Below are 19,286 nucleotides of genomic sequence, written 5' to 3' on the forward strand. Positions count from 1 at the left end.
AAGACAGTTGTTGTCCGGATTTGGATAGAAATATTGCCAGACCAAAGAGGTGGAATGTTTGGTCTTCTGCCCAGGCATGACCGTGATGGGCTTTTTAATCCCACGGACAACAACTGTCTCCCCCGGAGCCTGATTTAAACAAACCACATCACCATCAGAATCCTCCTCGCCAACTTCCTCCTCAGCGCCAGCTACACCAGTATCCTCATCCTGTTGTACTTCAACAGTGACATCTTCAATTTGCATATCAGCAAGTGGACTGTGGGTGCTCCTTTCAGCACTTGCAGGGGGCGTGCAAATGGTGGAAAGAGCCACCTCTTCCCGTCCAGTGCTGGGGAGGTCAGGCATCGCAACCACCACCACACTTGGACTCTCTTTGGGGATTTGTGATATCTTCTTAGAAAGCACAGTTCTTCGCTGTGCTTTTGCCAGCTTAACTCTTTTGATTTTTTTAGTGGGAGGAGTGCTTCCATCGTCATGTGAAGCTGAACCACTAGTCATGAACATACTAGGGATCGACCTTAGCCGTTCCTTGCCACTCCGTGTCGTAAATGGCATATTGGCAAGTTTACGTTTCTCTTCAGCTGATTTAAATGTCTTTTTCAAGGTCATTTTCCTGAACTTTGCCATTTGGGATTGTATGTGCCCTCTACTATGACATTGGGCATCGGCCTTGGCAGACGACGTTGATGGCATGTTATCGTCTATGTCATGACTAGTGGCAGCAGCTTCAGCACTAGGAGGAAGTGGTTCTTGATCTTTCTCTATTTTATTTTTATCGGAGAAAGTTTGGTCCTCCATTTATGTTATATCGATTTGATATATACGTGCGGCTAAACACAGAAAATAAATTTTTTTTTGGTTCGGACTGGAGTGTACTTTGTGGGTTACAGCACCCTTTAACGGTCAAGCCAGCCGGCCCTTTACTTATGACACAGGCGCACGCTTGGCACTACTTTGTTGATGCACGTGCGGCTACTGCGCACACAATTCACAAACACAGAAAATATATTATTTTTTTAGCACTTGGGGGGAGCACCCCTGATGGACAGAGCACCCCCTGGACAACACTACAGCACCCCTTTAGGACTGGGACACTGCACAGGACTTTGGAACTGACTGCACAACACAGTCCAGCCAGCCCCTATGGACTTTGAAGTAGTGGACACAGCCCCTATTAACAACAGCAGCACAGCACAACACAGCCAGCCCCTATGGACTTTGAAGTAGTGGACAACAGCAGCACTACACTACACTACACTACACAGCACTAACTCCCACCCTCCCTCTTCACTGTCCACAGCCGAGTGAGAAAATGGCGCCGACGCGGGTACCTTATATAGGATCCAAAACCCGCGAGACTCGGAAGGCGGGATGATGACGTTTTGCCTCGATGTCAGATCCGAGTCAGGCGGGAAAAGTCGAGCCTGACTCGGATCGGGGGGGCTCGGGGGGGTTCGGATTTCAGAAATCCGAACCCGCTCACCCCTAATTAAAACATGCTTTATTCTGTTATTGCAATCCAGAGTTAAATTCCCTTCACTGGTGAAAGCCACAAAAACTTAATGGTTACAGGATTATCACTGGTAAAAGCATTGTTATTTCTGGCAATAACCCTTTGTTGTATGAGCAAAACTAAAAAAGCTTATTTGCTGGTGACAATGAGAGTTTATTAATAGTAAGGTACTGTAGCAGAGACTCTGGCACAGAGTGATATTGTGTGCTGGGCTGCTGTGAGGGAGGGGGTGGCACCGGACCCAGGGCCCCGCTGGGCCCCTCAGGAAGCAGAGGCCTGGGTAAATAGTACCCACTACACCCCTCTCTCGACGCCCCTGGGCATATCTATTACCAGCATAGCTGTTATGGCGTCAACAAGCCGTTGTGCAACTGGGTGACTGCTATCATACTTGTTCCCCCTTGCAAAGGATTGTTTGACAGTCAATTGTTTTGTTAAACTACTAAAATTAGTCTTCCTCCTGGTCCCCTTCTGGGATGAAGATCCACTCACAACAGCAGCAACAGGCGTGGCACACAAGGATCCTTCTGAGGAATCACAGATAGGAGAGGAGTCAGTCATTCTTATGAAATTGGATGCAGAACTTCTTCCGATCATGATTGAGGATGTTTATGATGATGCAGGTGTTGGTGGTTGAGATTGCAGATGCTTGGATCTAACAGAGAGAAGGGATGCAGCTAGGTAACACTGGACTGATTGTTAAATTTTTAACCAAAGTTTCTGAATTTGAAAAATACTTTTCAATTTGATGAATGCACTGCAAGTGACGTAACAGGGAGGAGGTTCCTAGATAGTTAAGTTCCTTATCTCTACTCACTCTTGCTTTGCAAACTTCACAGATGGCTTGACAATAGTTGTTTGGATTTTGGTGGAAATAGTTCCACACATGAGAGGTGGATTTTTTGTCTTTTGCCCCGGCATGACAATTGCCTTTTTCATACCATGGGCAACAACTGTTGCCTGATTTACACAAACAACATTCTTGGCATCAACATCCTCCTCATCCTTATTAGCGCCAACTACAGAAATATCATCCTCATCCTCCTGGTGCAATTCCACATAAGCATCCACGATTTCTACGTCAGCATGTTGATTTGTGCTGTCATTCCCACATTTGCAGAGGGCACACAAATGGTGGAAGGACGATCCTCTTCAAGTATAGCATTGGAAAGGTCAGGCTCACACATGGCAACCGCAGGCACACTTGGACTCTCCTCGGGGATCTGTGACTTCTCTGAGCACACAGTTGGTTCATGTGCCTTAACAATTTTCATTTTTTGACACTTCTACAGGGAGAAGGGCTTACATCATCATAAGATGCAAAACCACCAGTCATAAATAAAGAATAAGGCCTTATCCTTTCCTTGTCACTTCATTTAGTCAATGGTATATTGCCAATTTTTTGTTTCTCTGCAGCTAACTAAGCTTTTGATTTTACGTGCCCTGACTTAAGCCCTTGGGCATCGGCCTTCGTAGATGACGTTGACTGCCTTGTATCGTCATCATGACTGCTGGCAGCACTAGTATGGGGTTCCTGCTCTCCTCTCATTTGATCATCCTCCATATCAACAAACTTACACTGCGGTCTGACCGGCAGTGTCACTGATCAATAATAGCATAACTACTAAGTAGCATACACACACAAAATAAAGATCTTTTTATATTTTGTGGAATGCTAATTTATTTTACTTTTATTTTTTTTACACTGGGGAAGAGCACCACTGGACGAGGCAGCAGCCCCTTGATGAACAACACAGCACCCCTTTATGGAAAAAAATGCAGCCCTGTGGAGTAGCGGAGTGCAGACGGATCACCTCCAGAGTCACAAATACGTGGATAATAAACTGCAGACTGGCCGGCAGTGTCACCGATCAATTATAGCGTAACTAGTAACTACCTAGCACACACAAAAAAAGTGATAAAAAAAATATGATTTTAATTTTAACTTTTATTTTTTTTTACACTGGGGAAGAGCACCCCTGGATTGACAGAGCACCCCTGGATGACATAGCACCCTTTCATGAACTGCAGCACTAGCCCCTTGATGGACAAGACAACACAGCAGCACCCCTTTATGAACTGCAGCCCAAGCCCCTTTATGAACAACACAGCAGCAGCCATCTATGTACTGCAGCCCCTGCACCTTGATTGACAGAACAACAGTGAGTGACACAGCAGAACCCCCCACTTTATGTACTGCAGCCCCAATCTGACAACACTGCACCCTTGAACAAATAGTGACAAGTCACTGACAACAACACACAACACTAACTGCACTCTAGAAGAACAGAGCACATCTGCTCTGTACACTCTCCACAGCCAGAGTGAAACTGGCACCGATCACCTGGACCATTATACAACCTAAAACCCATGAGAATCCAACAATGGGAGGATGGTGTTTTGCCTAATTTTACAGATCTGAGTCATGCGGGAAACCTTGAGCCGGACTCAGATCTGGCCTCGTATCAGGAAGTTCGGGTGGGTCCGGTTCTCGGAGAACCAGACCCGCTCATCTCTAGTGCAGACCCACATGTTTTGGTTTTGATTCTAATCCATCATTGTGTTTTAGTTTTGGCAAAACTACCCTTAAATGTTTTGGTTTGGGATTTCTTTATAAAATTGATAAAAACATTTAATACAATGTAATTTTGGTCTGTTTTTGTTCCTACAGTGTTATTAACATAAATAAATTTAATTTCCAGTCATTATCACTCAATTTTGACCAACTCACAGTTCACAATATTGTTTTCATCAACACAACATTGGTCAAAGGATGCAACAAGCTGGCTTGTTAAACTAAGTGACAGAGTAGCAGCATAAACACATGGCAGTTTAAAAGAAGGTACAGCAGCACATCTATGAAACATAGTGGCAGACAGGATGGCCCTATAGAATGTTTTCAATAAGCAAGAACTAATAGCCTAAAAGTAAAAGCCTAGTAGAACATATAATACATTACCAACACACTTCTCCAAACAGCAAATCGCACTCCTTAGGCCAGTACAGGAGATTGCTGCCAGAGTACAGTGTAGTAGAAAACTAGATCATCATCAAACTTCTCCAACCAGCAATTCACTGGCCAAAACAAGCTAGAGTAACAGCCTAGCAGAAAAGATAAGTTAATAAGTTAATGACAAACTTCTCCAACCAGCAAATCAAAGGCCTCAGGACAATACAAGTGATCCAAGACAGAGAAGCAGTCTAATAGAAAATATAATAAATTAATAACTTCAAATAGAAGAAATGTTTTTCTTTTTAAAGTATGTATTCCTCTTTCAAAATCAGTTACCAGCCACTGAGCCTGGGCTAACAGGAAAAAGGGTAGAGGGATAATGGAATTGGTTTCCCCAATTTCTTAATAGCCAGCACCAGGCTGAACCAGCCAGGAGGTAATGCTATAGAAAGGAGACAGTGTGGGGTTCCCCTGCTATAATGCTAACCAGACCCAAATTGGTTATCCTAGGGCTGGAATCCTTCAGAAAGTTGGGACCTCAAAATCAATGAGGTCCCACCTCCAGAGGGACAACCAGGTCTGATCTATTCCCTGCACCCTGCAGAGTTAATGGTAATAAAAGAGTCACTTATATTTGTTGTTTACAGACAGCCTACAAGTCCCAGCAAACCTGCCCAGCATGATGGCACTTGTGTGCCTGCAGTCTGCCTGTACAGAAAATATATAACAAAGACAAGACACACACACTGGGCTAAATTTTTTAAGCAACAAGTTTTGTGCCATTTAGAACCTCCAGAAAGTGTCATCAATTGATAATGGTTTCAATGTTAAATTGACAGGACTGTGGTGATCAGGAGAGGGGGGACCCCTTTATTGGGGGGCCCCACCTCCCCTGGTAACCCTGGCCTCCCCTTTTACCATCACAGTATTTATTTTTAGAGAATTTTGCTGAATGCCATATATGGGATCTATGCTTTTTAATAAATCTTGGATTTTATATTTACGAGAGTTTTGTATGATTTTTGGAATATGTTTAATTGAGAGGAAACATATGGAAAGTTACCTTTTAGTTAAGAGTTGGATTGTGAGTGATTTCATTCATGGGAAGGAACATATTCAAAGATCCCTCAATGTGATTCACTTCATCATTGTGAGTGCGGTACGCTTACCAGGGTTATTTGTTTGAAAAGATACCTTTATGTGTATTATTTCTTCACCTTTTCCTGTGAGTAATGGTACGCTGTGCCTATTATTCCACGTTCTAACATCAGAAGGTGTTGTGGGTGTTCCTTAAAGATAACTTTGGGCTTGATTCAGACCCGCTCGTGAGCGCGTCGATGGTGGGGCACTGCGCTGTGTTCCGTGCGCATTCGCAAGCCCCGTAGCGAGTGAGAAATTCACTTGCTCCGGGACTCACTACAAACGGGGCGGCTGTCAATGTTGATCGACAGCTCGCCCCGTTTTGTAGGCGGGGAGGGGGGGTGGCTGGACACATAGAGGCATTCCTGAAGGAAATCCTACCGTTTGTGGGTGGCCCTACTGACATCACTCGTGGGGCTTGCGGGAACGAGACCCTACCACAAGGAACTCGTCGCAAGCCCGATGGTCGCAATGGTTGCGACCATCGCGACCATCACCTGGCCGCCCGCTAAAGCTGTGGGTGGACATCCACAGCTTAGCGAGCGGCCTGGAGGCTGGACAAAAAAAAAGGCCACCCTGATTCAGAGCGAGTGCTGACAAAGAGCGGCCGGCTCTGAATCAGGGCGTATGCGAAAGACACATGGGGCCAAATGTAATAGGGTGAGAGTTTGGAAAATGTGAGAGTTTAGCAGTAATCTCTCACATTGGTTGAGTTTTATCTTCAAAATGGGAAAACATCTGAATAAGATTTTAAATTGTGAGAGTTTTTTAAGTCTAAAAAAACATGCAAGTTCGCTCTGTTACTTTGTTTTTGGACTCTATTACATTGGCAAAGTTTAAAAAGTGTCAGAAATGCTCACTTTTCTAAACTCTCACCCTATTACATTTGGCCCACAGTGTTTATCTTGTGAGTGGGGTACGCACCCTTTCTGTGTGCTGATATTTTAGACATCCCATAACTTTAGCAAGAGTCTTCCTGTGTGTTTTTATCAGCAACTCCTATATATTTTTGTGCTTCTTTTGTGTTTCTTTATCTCATGTACTATGATGAGAAATAAGAATTTCTGAACACCTCACAAAACACAAAAGGATGCCTAAAAGATCAAGGGCCTGATTCAGACCCACTCGCGAGCGGCTGTCCGCTCGCAAGTGGGTCGATGTTATGGACTGAGCATGCGCACGATGGAGGGAGCTCCGTCGTGCGCATGCGCCAGACGCGACGAGCGAAGGAAAGTCCTTCGCTCGTTGTGTCCGATCAAAGGGGGCGTGCTGTCAATGTTGATTGACAGCACGCCCCCTTTGGTGGGCGTGCCGGGGGCATGCCGGGGGCGTGCCTCCCTGATGGGGGCGTTCCCACGGGAACGCCTCCCGTCAAAAGCCGGCCCACTGACATCACTAGTGATGTCAGTGGGAGTGATTTTGGCTCTGATAGACCCAAAATCACTCCGGAGCTTGCGGTTGAAAACCTCAACCGCAGGCTCCGGCTCGCAATTTCGATGGTCGCGATGGTCTCGACCATCGCGGCCATCACAATGCACGCTCGTATAGCCTGTGGGTGGTGACCCACAGCTATACGAGCGTCCAGGAGGACGCTCCATGAAAATGGAGCCCGGCCCTCATTCAGAGCATGCGCTCTGCTCAGAGCGTACGGCTCTGAATGAGGGCCCAAGACATTATACAAGGGATGTATTATTCTTTCTGTTTGCTACAGTAAATGTCTGTTTTTCGTGAAAATTGAAACAGCGCCTGTGTTAGAACTACTCTCCCATTCCAGTTTGTCTATCTAATTATTTTACATGTGGTGATATTTATAAGGGGTACTGTGTTAAAACTGGGCAGCTTTTGCGCAAACTGTTGGTACTTATCACATGAATAGTCTTATATTGCTGGAACTTGTAGTATGCCTGTAAAAAACCAACCCAGTGCCAAGAATTGGTTGACCCTTGAGTGGGGACCTAATTTTCTGAGGGATTCCAGCACATGCATTTTTTATTTTTCTTAACTATGTCTATATATAAACATAACAAAGCCTGCACAGTTTATACTGATCTGTGCAATGCTTTCTGACCACACACAAAGGTGGAGCTGCTTTAGGGAGGAATAGAAAGTAGAGTTGGAATATGACAGTGTGGGACTTGTATGCAATACAAAACGCATTCGGTATGAGATCCCGGCTGCTGCATGACCGGAAGTTCGATTCCCGGCTGCGGCAGCCTGACATAACAGCAGAGCCCAGCAGCGGAAGCCCGACAGCGCTGGAAATCCCGATTGTCTCTAAGGTTAGTAAACTAACCTAACCAACCCTAACCCTCCTTAGGGGTGCCTAACCCTAACCTCCCTCCCAAGTGCCTAACCCTAACCCCCCTTCCCCGCTGCCTAACCCTAAGTCCCCCCCGGGGGTGCCTAACCCTAACCCTCCCTCCCCCTAGCCTAACCCTAACCCTCCCGGGGGTTGCCTAACCCTAATTCCCCCCGGGTGCCCTAAACCTAACCCTCCCACCTGCGGCAGTCTGCTCAAGGTGCCCGGCATCCCTTCGACCGGGATGCCAGTCACCTGTCTCCCGGAGTCGGGAAAATGACAGGCGTCTAGATTTTAGATGCCTGTCATTTAACCCTAGGCGGGATAGAGGATTCGGGAAGCAGGCTGTCGGTTTGCGGCCGCCGGCTTCCTACACGTATCCCTCCAAAACATGCAAGATGTGATATTTCTAGGATTATGACTTTTTGCCTCAGTTTGCTTGGAGAAACCTGAGCCATACCTAAATTTGACTTGGATCCCCAAAATTTGGTTGTCGGATATCTCAGAATCTGAGCCGCTTCTCTCTAGTATAAATGGATTGAAGCTGTATATTCACCAGAACAATTAATTAAAAATAAACCTGCTGACCAGATTGGACGTAAAAAGTTGTAAAATTTTATATGTACTAGGGGTGAGCGGGTTCGGATTTCTGAAATCTGAACCCCCCCGAGCCCCCCCGATCCGAGTCCGATCCGAGTCAGGCTCGACTTTTCCCGCCTGACTCGGATCTGAAATCGAGGCAAAACGTCATCATCCCGCCTTCCGAGTCTCGCGGGTTTTGGATCCTATATAAGGTACCCGCGTCGGCGCCATTTTCTCACTCGGCTGTGGACAGTGAAGAGGGAGGGTGGGAGTTAGGGCTGGCTGGGCTGTGTAGTGTAGTGTAGTGTAGTGCTGCTGTTGTCCACTACTTCAAAGTCCATAGGGGCTGGCTGTGTTGTGCTGTGCTGCTGTTGTTAATAGGGGCTGTGTCCACTACTTCAAAGTCCATAGGGGCTGGCTGGACTGTGTTGTGCAGTCAGTTTTCCATAGGGGCTGTGTCCACTCCAAAGTCCTGTGCAGTGTACCAGTCCTAAAGGGGTGCTGTAGTGTTGTCCAGGGGGTGCTCTGTCCATCAGGGGTGCTCCCCCCAAGTGCTAAAAAAATAATATATTTTCTGTGTTTGTGAATTGTGTGCGCAGTAGCCGCACGTGCATCAACAAAGTAGTGCCAAGCGTGCGCCTGTGTCATAAGTAAAGGGCCGGCTGGCTTGACCGTTAAAGGGTGCTGTAACCCCAAAGTACTGTCCAGTCCAAACCAAAAAAAAATATTTTCTGTGTTTGTGAATTGTGTGCGCAGTAGCCGCACGTGCATCAACAAAGTAGTGCCAAGCGTGCGCCTGTGTCATAAGTAAAGGGCCGGCTGGCTTGACCGTTAAGGGTGCTGTAACCCCCGAAAGTACACTCCAGTCCAAACCAAAAAAAAAATTATTTTCTGTGTTTGTGAATTGTGTGCGCAGTAGCCGCACGTGCATCAACAAAGTAGTGCCAAGCGTGCTCCTGTGTCATAAGTAAAGGGCTGGCTGGCTTGACCATTAAAGGGTGCTGTAACCCCCAAAGTACACTCCAGTCCAAACCAAAAAAATATATTTTCTGTGTTTGTGAATTGTGTGTACTGTGGCTGCACGTGCATCAACAAAGGAGCAGCGCCAAGCGTGCGCCTGTGTCCCATAAGTAAAGAGCCGGCTGGCTCATTTCTTAAAGGGTGGTGTAACCCACAAAGTGCACTACTCTCCAGCAAAAATAAAAAAATATTTTCTGTGTTTGTGTGTGCTTTAGCCGCACGTATATATCAATATAACATAAATGGAGGACCAAACTTTCTCCGATAAAAATAAAATAGGGAAAGATCAAGAACCACTTCCTCCTAGTGCTGTTGCTGCTGCTGGGAGTTGTTCATCATCCCAGAGAGGAAGTAGTTACATCACTACTTTTACTAAAAAATTGACCCTCCAACAGTCCCTAGCGATGAGGATGAAGTACGACAGCAGTCATCCTGAAGCAAAACGTATAACTGAGGCCTTGACTGCTATGTTGGTGTTAGACGTGCGTCCGGTATCCGCCATTAGTGCAGTGGGATTTAGACAATTGATGGAAGTAGTGTGTCCCCGATTCCAAATCCCGTCTAGATTCCACCTGCATCCTCAAAGCAGCAGCGTCAAGCGTGCGTCTGTCTGTTAAAGGGTGGTGACACCCTCAAAGTGTGCTACACAAACAATAAAAATATTGTTCTTTTTTTTCTGTCTTTGTGAAATGTATGGGCTGTAGCCGCACCTGCATCCGTAAAGCAGCAGCGACAAGCGTGCGTCTGTCTGTTAAAGGGTGGTGACACCCTCAAAGTGTGCTACACAAACAATAAAAATATTGTTATTTTTTCTGTCTTTGTGAATTGTGTGGGCTGTAGCCGCACTTGCATCCTCAAAGCAGCAGCGACAAGCGTGCGTCTGTCTGTTAAAGGGTGGTGACACCCTCAAAGTGTGCTACACAAACAATAAAAATATTGTTCTTTTTTCTGTCTTTGTGAATTGTGTGGGCTGTAACCGCACTTGCCTCCTCAAAGCAGCAGCGACAAGCGTGCGTCTGTCTGTTAAAGGGTGGTGACACCCTCAAAGTGTGCTACACATACAATAAAAATATTCTTCTTTTTTCTGTCTTTGTGAATTGTGTGGGCTGTAGCCGCACTTGCATTCTCAAAGCAGCCGTGACAAGCGTGCGTCTGTCTGTTAAAGGGTGGTGACACCCTCAAAGTGTGCTACACAAACAATAAAAATATTGTTCTTTTTTTTCTGTCTTTGTGAAATGTGTGGGCTGTAGCCGCACCTGCATCATAAAAGCAGCAGCGACAAGCGTGCGTCTGTCTGTTAAAGGGTGGTGACACCCTCAAAGTGTGCTACACAAACAATTAAAATATTGTTCTTTTTTCTGTCTTTGTGAATTGTGTGGGCTGTAGCCGCACTCGCATTCTCAAAGCAGCAGCGACAAGCGTGCGTCTGTCTGTTAAAGGGTGGTGACACCCTCAAAGTGTGCTACACAAACAATAAAAATATTGTTCTTTTTTCTGTCTTTGTGAATTGTGTGGGCTGTAGCCGCACTTGCATCCTCAAAGCAGCAGCGACAAGCGTGCGTCTGTCTGTTAAAGGGTGGTGACACCCTCAAAGTGTGCTACACAAACAATTAAAATATTGTTCTTTTTTCTGTCTTTGTGAATTGTGTGGGCTGTAGCCGCACTTGCATCCTCAAAGCAGCAGCGACAAGAGTGCGTCTGTCTGTTAAAGGGTGGTGTAACCCTCAAAGTGCTCCAAAAAATAAAAAACTATTTTTTTAATGTGTTTGTGACTTGTTTGCGATGTAGCCGCAAGTGCATCAACATAGTAGCAGCGCCAAGCGTGCGCCTGTGTCATAAGTCAAGGGCTGGTTTGGACATCTGGTCCGGACTGATGGACGTGCCAACAATTTCTGACAAGTCTACTGTCACTGCATATGATACTGTCCTCAAAGCAGCAGCGACAAGTGTGCATCTGTCTGTTAAAGGGTGGTGACACCCTCAAAGTGTGCTACACAAACAATAAAAACATTGTTCTTTTTTTTTCTGTCTTTGTGAATTGTGTGGGCTGTAGCCGCACTTGCATCCTCAAAGCAGCAGTGACAAGCGTGCGTCTGTCTGTTAAAGGGTGGTGTAACTCTCAAAGTGCTCCAAAAAATAAAAAACTATTTTTTTAATGTGTTTGTGACTTGTGTGCGATGTAGCCGCACTTGCATCCTCAAAGAAGCAGCGACAAGCGTGCGTCTGTCTGTTAAAGGGTGGTGACACCCTCAAAGTGTGCTACACAAACAATTAAAATATTCTTCTTTTTTTTTCTGTCTTTGCGAATTGTGTGGGCTGTAGCCGCACTTGCATCCTCAAAGCAGCAGCGACAAGCGTGCGTCTGTCTGTTAAAGGGTGCTGACACCCTCAAAGTGTGCTACACAAACAATAAAAATATTGTTCTTTTTTTTTCTGTCTTTGTGAATTGTGTGGGCTGTAGCCGCACTTGCATCCTCAAAGCAGCAGCGACAAGCGTGCGTCTTTCTGTTAAAGGGTGGTGTAACTCTCAAAGTGCTCCAAAAAATAAAAACTATTTTTTTAATGTGTTTGTGACTTGTGTGGGCTGTAGCCGCACTTGCATCCTCAAAGCAGCAGCGACAAGCGTGCGTCTGTCTGTTAAAGGGTGGTGACACCCTCAAAGTGTGCTACACATACAATAAAAATATTCTTCTTTTTTCTTTCTTTGTGAAATGTGTGGGCTGTAGCCGCACCTGCATCCTAAAAGCAGCAGCGACAAGCATGCGTCTGTCTGTTAAAGGGTGCTGACACCCTCAAAGTGTGCTACACAAACAATAAAAATATTGTTATTTTTTCTGTCTGTGAATTGTGTGGGCTATAGCCGCACTTGCATCCTCAAAGCAGCAGCGACAAGCGTGCGTCTGTCTGTTAAAGGGTGGTGACACCCTCAAAGTGTGCTACACAAACAATAAAAATATTGTTCTTTTTTCTGTCTTTGTGAATTGTGTGGGCTGTAGCCGCACTTGCATCCCCAAAAAGCAGCAGCGACAAGCGTGCGTCTGTCTGTTAAAGGGTGGTGACACCCTCAAAGTGTGCTACACAAACAATAAAAATATTCTTCTTTTTTCTGTCTTTGTGAATTGTGTGGGCTGTAGCCGCACTTGCATCCTCAAAGCAGCAGCGACAAGCGTGCGTCTGTCTGTTAAAGGGTGGTGTAACCCTCAAAGTGCTCCAAAAAATAAAAAACTTTTTTTTTAATGTGTTTGTGACTTGTGTGCGATGTAGCCGCACGTGCATCAACATAGTAGCAGCGCCAAGCGTGCGCCTGTGTCATAAGTCAAGGGCTGGTTTGGACATCTGGTCCGGACTGATGGACGTGCCAACAATTTCTGACAAGTCTACTGTCACTGCATATGATACTGTCCTCAAAGCAGCAGCGACAAGCGTGCATCTGTCTGTTAAAGGGTGGTGACACCCTCAAAATGTGCTACACAAACAATAAAAACATTGTTCTTTTTTTTTCTGTCTTTGTGAATTGTGTGGGCTGTAGCCGCACTTGCATCCTCAAAGCAGCAGCGACAAGCGTGCGTCTGTCTGTTAAAGGGTGGTGTAACTCTCAAAGTGCTCCAAAAAATAAAAAACTATTTTTTTAATGTGTTTGTGACTTGTGTGCGATGTAGCCGCACTTGCATCCTCAAAGAAGCAGCGACAAGCGTGCGTCTGTCTGTTAAAGGGTGGTGACACCCTTAAAGTGTGCTACACAAATAATTAAAATATTGTTCTTTTTTTTTCTGTCTTTGCGAATTGTGTGGGCTATAGCCGCACTTGCATCCTCAAAGCAGCAGCGACAAGCGTGCGTCTGTCTGTTAAAGGGTGGTGACACCCTCAAAGTGTCCTACACAAACAATAAAAATATTGTTCTTTTTTTTTCTGTCTTTGTGAATTGTGTGGGCTGTAGCCGCACTTGCATCCTCAAAGCAGCAGCGACAAGCGTGCGTCTGTCTGTTAAAGGGTGGTGTAACTCTCAAAGTGCTCCAAAAAATAAAAAACTATTTTTTTAATGTGTTTGTGACTTGTGTGGGCTGTAGCCGCACTTGCATCCTCAAAGCAGCAGCGACAAGCGTGCGTCTGTCTGTTAAAGGGTGGTGTAACCCTCAAAGTGCTCCAAAAAATAAAAAACTATTTTTTTAATGTGTTTGTGACTTGTGTGCGATGTAGCCGCACGTGCATCAACATAGTAGCAGCGCCAAGCGTGCGCCTGTGTCATAAGTCAAGGGCTGGTTTGGACATCTGGTCCGGACTGATGGACGTGCCAACAATTTCTGACAAGTCCACTGTCACTGCATATGATACTATCCTCAAAGCAGCAGTGACAAGCGTGCGTCTGTCTGTTAAAGGGTGGTGACACCCTCAAAGTGTGCTACACAAACAATTAAAATATTGTTCTTTTTTTTTCTGTCTTTGTGAATTGTGTGGGCTGTAGCCGCACTTGCATCCTCAAAGCAGCAGCGACAAGCGTGCGTCTGTCTGTTAAAGGGTGGTGACACCCTCAAAGTGTGCTACACAAATAATAAAAATATTGTTCTTTTTTTTCTGTCTTTGTGAATTGTGTGGGCTGCAGCCGCACCTGCATCCTTAAAGCAGCAGCGACAAGCGTGCGTCTGTCTGTTAAAGGGTGGTGACACCCTCAAAGTGTGCTACACAAACAATTAAAATATTGTTCTTTTTTTTTCGGTCTTTGTGAAATGTGTGGGCTGTAGCCGCACCTGCATCCTTAAAGCAGCAGCGACAAGCGTGCATCTGTCTGTTAAAGGGTGGTGACACCCTCAAAGTGTGCTACACAAACAATAAAAATATTGTTCTTTTTTTTCTGTCTTTGTGAATTGTGTGGGCTGTAGCCGCACTTGCATCCTCAAAGCAGCAGCGACAAGCGTGCGTCTGTCTGTTAAAGGGTGGTGTAACCCTCAAAGTGCTCCAAAAAATAAAAAACTATTTTTTTAATGTGTTTGTGACTTGTGTGCGATGTAGCCACACGTGCATCAACATAGTAGCAGCGCCAAAGGTGCGCCTGTGTCATAAGTCAAGGGCTGGTTTGGACACCTGGTCCAGACTGAAGGACGTGCCAACAATTTCTGACAAGTCTACTTTCACTGCATATGATACTGTTCTCAATGCAGCAGCGACAAGCGTGCATCTGTCTGTTAAAGGGTGGTGACACCCTCAAAGTGTGCTACACAAACAATAAAAATATTCTTCTTTTTTCTGTCTTTGTGAATTGTGTGGGCTGTAGACGCACTTGCATCCTCAAAGCAGCAGCGACAAGCGTGCGTCTGTCTGTTAAAGGGTGGTGTAACCCTCAAAGTGCTCCAAAAAATAAAAAACTATTTTTTTAATGTGTTTGTGACTTGTGTGCGATGTAGCCGCAAGTGCATCAACATAGTAGCAGCGCCAAGCGTGCGCCTGTGTCATAAGTCAAGGGCTGGTTTGGACATCTGGTCCGGACTGAAGGACGTGCCAACAATTTCTGACAAGTCTACTGTCACTGCATATGATACTGTCCTCAAAGCAGCAGCGACAAGCGTGCGTCTGTCTGTTAAAGGGTGGTGACACCCTCAAAGTGTCCTACACAAACAATAAAAATATTGTTCTTTTTTTTTCTGTCTTTGTGAATTGTGTGGGCTGTAGCCGCACTTGCATCCTCAAAGCAGCAGCGACAAGCGTGCGTCTGTCTGTTAAAGGGTGGTGTAACTCTCAAAGTGCTCCAAAAAATAAAAAACTATTTTTTTAATGTGTTTGTGACTTGTGTGTGCTGTAGCCGCACTTGTATCCTCAAAGGTAGCTGCGACAAGCGTGCGTCTGTCTGTTAAAGGGTGGTGACACCCTCAAAGTGTGCTACACAAACAATTAAAATATTGTTCTTTTTTTTTCGGTCTTTGTGAAATGTGTGGGCTGTAGCCGCACTTGCATCCTCAAAGCAGCAGCGACAAGCGTGCGTCTGTCTGTTAAAGGGTGGTGACACCCTCAAAGTGTGCTACACAAACAATTAAAATATTGTTCTTTTTTCTGTCTTTGTGAATTGTGTGGGCTGTAGCCGCACTTGCATCCTCAAAGCAGCAGCGACAAGCGTGCATCTGTCTGTTAAAGGGTGGTGACACCCTCAAAGTGTGCTACACATACAATAAAAATATTGTTCTTTTTTCTGTCTTTGTGAATTGTGTGGGCTGTAGCCGCACTTGCATCCCCAAAAAGCAGCAGCGACAAGCGTGCGTCTGTCTGTTAAAGGGTGGTGACACCCTCAAAGTGTGCTACACAAACAATAAAAATATTCTTCTTTTTTCTGTCTTTGTGAATTGTGTGGGCTGTAGCTGCACTTGCATCCTCAAAGCAGCAGCGACAAGTGTGCGTCTGTCTGTTAAAGGGTGGTGACACCCTCAAAGTGTGCTACACATACAATAAAAATATTGTTATTTTTTCTGTCTTTGTGAATTGTGTGGGCTGTAGCCGCACTTGCATCCTCAAAGCAGTAGCGACAAGCGTGCGTCTGTCTGTTAAAGGGTGGTGACACCCTCAAAGTTTGCTACACAAACAATTAAAATATTGTTCTTTTTTCTGTCTTTGTGAATTGTGTGGGCTGTAGCCGCACTTGCATCCTCAAAGCAGCAGCGACAAGCGTGCGTCTGTCTGTTAAAGGGTGGTGACACCCTCAAAGTGTGCTACACAAACAATAAAAATATTGTTCTTTTTTTTTCTGTCTTTGTGAATTGTGTGGGCTGTAGCCGCACTTGCATCCTCAAAGCAGCAGCGACAAGCGTGCATCTGTCTGTTAAAGGGTGGTGTAACCCTCAAAGTGCTCCAAAAAATAAAAAACTATTTTTTTAATGTGTTTGTGACTTGTGTGCGATGTAGCCGCACGTGCATCAACATAGTAGCAGCGCCAAGCGTGCGCCTGTGTCATAAGTCAAGGGCTGGTTTGGACATCTGGTCCGGACTGATGGACGTGCCAAGAATTTCTGACAAGTCCACTGTCACTGCATATGATACTATCCTCAAAGCAGCAGCGACAAGCGTGCGTCTGTCTGTTAAAGGGTGGTGACACCCTCAAAGTGTGCTACACAAATAATAAAAATATTGTTCTTTTTTTTCTGTCTTTGTGAATTGTGTGGGCTGTAGCCGCACTTGCATCCTCAAAGCAGCAGCGACAAGTGTGCATCTGTCTGTTAAAGGGTGGTGACACCCTCAAAGTGTGCTACACAAACAATAAAAATATTGTTCTTTTTTTTCTGTCTTTGTGAATTGTGTGGGCTGCAGCCGCACCTGCATCCTTAAAGCAGCAGCGACAAACATGCGTCTGTCTGTTAAAGGGTGGTGACACCCTCAAAGTGTGCTACACAAACAATTAAAATATTGTTCTTTTTTTTTCGGTCTTTGTGAAATGTGTGAGCTGTAGCCGCACCTGCATCCTTAAAGCAGCAGCGACAAGCGTGCGTCTGTCTGTTAAAGGGTGGTGACACCCTCAAAGTGTGCTACACAAACAATAAAAATATTGTTCTTTTTTTTCTGTCTTTGTGAATTGTGTGGGCTGTAGCCGCACTTGCATCCTCAAAGCAGCAGCGACAAGCGTGCGTCTGTCTGTTAAAGGGTGGTGTAACCCTCAAAGTGCTCCAAAAAATAAAAAACTATTTTTTTAATGTGTTTGTGACTTGTGTGCGATGTAGCCACACGTGCATCAACATAGTAGCAGCGCCAAAGGTGCGCCTGTGTCATAAGTCAAGGGCTGGTTTGGACACCTGGTCCAGACTGAAGGACGTGCCAACAATTTCTGACAAGTCTACTTTCACTGCATATGATACTGTCCTCAATGCAGCAGCGACAAGCGTGCATCTGTCTGTTAAAGGGTGGTGACACCCTCAAAGTGTGCTACACAAACAATAAAAATATTCTTCTTTTTTCTGTCTTTGTGAATTGTGTGGGCTGTAGACGCACTTGCATCCTCAAAGCAGCAGCGACAAGCGTGCGTCTGTCTGTTAAAGGGTGGTGTAACCCTCAAAGTGCTCCAAAAAATAAAAAATTATTTTTTTAATGTGTTTGTGACTTGTGTGCGATGTAGCCGCAAGTGCATCAACATAGTAGCAGCGCCAAGCGTGCGCCTGTGTCATAAGTCAAGGGCTGGTTTGGACATCTGGTCCGGACTGAAGGACGTGCCAACAATTTCTGACAAGTCTACTGTCACTGCATATGATACTGTCCTCAAAGCAGCAGCGACAAGCGTGCGTCTGTCTGTTAAAGGGTGGTGACACCCTCAAAGTGTCCTACACAAACAATAAAAATATTGTTCTTTTTTTTTCTGTCTTTGTGAATTGTGTGGGCTGTAGCCGCACTTGCATCCTCAAAGCAGCAGTGACAAGCGTGCGTCTGTCTGTTAAAGGGTGGTGTAACTCTCAAAGTGCTCCAAAAAATAAAAAACTATTTTTTTAATGTGTTTGTGACTTGTGTGGGCTGTAGCCGCACTTGTATCCTCAAAGGTAGCTGCGACAAGCGTGCGTCTGTCTGTTAAAGGGTGGTGACACCCTCAAAGTGTGCTACACAAACAATTAAAATATTGTTCTTTTTTTTTCGGTCTTTGTGAAATGTGTGGGCTGTAGCCGCACTTGCATCCTCAAAGCAGCAGCGACAAGCGTGCGTCTGTCTGTTAAAGGGTGGTGACACCCTCAAAGTGTGCTACACAAACAATTAAAATATTGTTCTTTTTTCTGTCTTTGTGAATTGTGTGGGCTGTAGCCGCACTTGCATCCTCAAAGCAGCAGCGACAAGCGTGCATCTGTCTGTTAAAGGGTGGTGACACCCTCAAAGTGTGCTACACATACAATAAAAATATTGTTCTTTTTTCTGTCTTTGTGAATTGTGTGGGCTGTAGCCACACTTGTCCCCAAAAAGCAGCAGCGACAAGCGTGCGTCTGTCTGTTAAAGGGTGGTGACACCCTCAAAGTGTGCTACACAAACAATAAAAATATTCTTCTTTTTTCTGTCTTTGTGAATTGTGTGGGCTGTAGCTGCACTTGCATCCTCAAAGCAGCAGCGACAAGTGTGCGTCTGTCTGTTAAAGGGTGGTAACACCCTCAAAGTGTGCTACACATACAATAAAAATATTGTTATTTTTTCTGTCTTTGTGAATTGTGTGGGCTGTAGCCGCACTTGCATCCTCAAAGCAGTAGCGACAAGCGTGCGTCTGTCTGTTAAAGGGTGGTGACACCCTCAAAGTTTGCTACACAAACAATTAAAATATTGTTCTTTTTTCTGTCTTTGTGAATTGTGTGGGCTGTAGCCGCACTTGCATCCTCAAAGCAGCAGCGACAAGCGTGCGTCTGTCTGTTAAAGGGTGGTGACACCCTCAAAGTGTGCTACACAAACAATAAAAATATTGTTCTTTTTTTTTCTGTCTTTGTGAATTGTGTGGGCTGTAGCCGCACTTGCATCCTCAAAGCAGCAGTGACAAGCGTGCATCTGTCTGTTAAAGGGTGGTGTAACCCTCAAAGTGCTCCAAAAAATAAAAAACTATTTTTTTAATGTGTTTGTGACTTGTGTGCGATGTAGCCGCACGTGCATCAACATAGTAGCAGCGCCAAGCGTGCGCCTGTGTCATAAGTCAAGGGCTGGTTTGGACATCTGGTCCGGACTGATGGACGTGCCAAGAATTTCTGACAAGTCCACTGTCACTGCATATGATACTATCCTCAAAGCAGCAGCGACAAGCGTGCGTCTGTCTGTTAAAGGGTGGTGACACCCTCAAAGTGTGCTAC

The sequence above is a fragment of the Taudactylus pleione genome, unplaced genomic scaffold (genome assembly GCF_031769625.1).
Source record: "Taudactylus pleione unplaced genomic scaffold, aTauple2 ptg000093l, whole genome shotgun sequence".
NCBI classification, from domain to species: domain Eukaryota; kingdom Metazoa; phylum Chordata; class Amphibia; order Anura; family Myobatrachidae; genus Taudactylus; species Taudactylus pleione.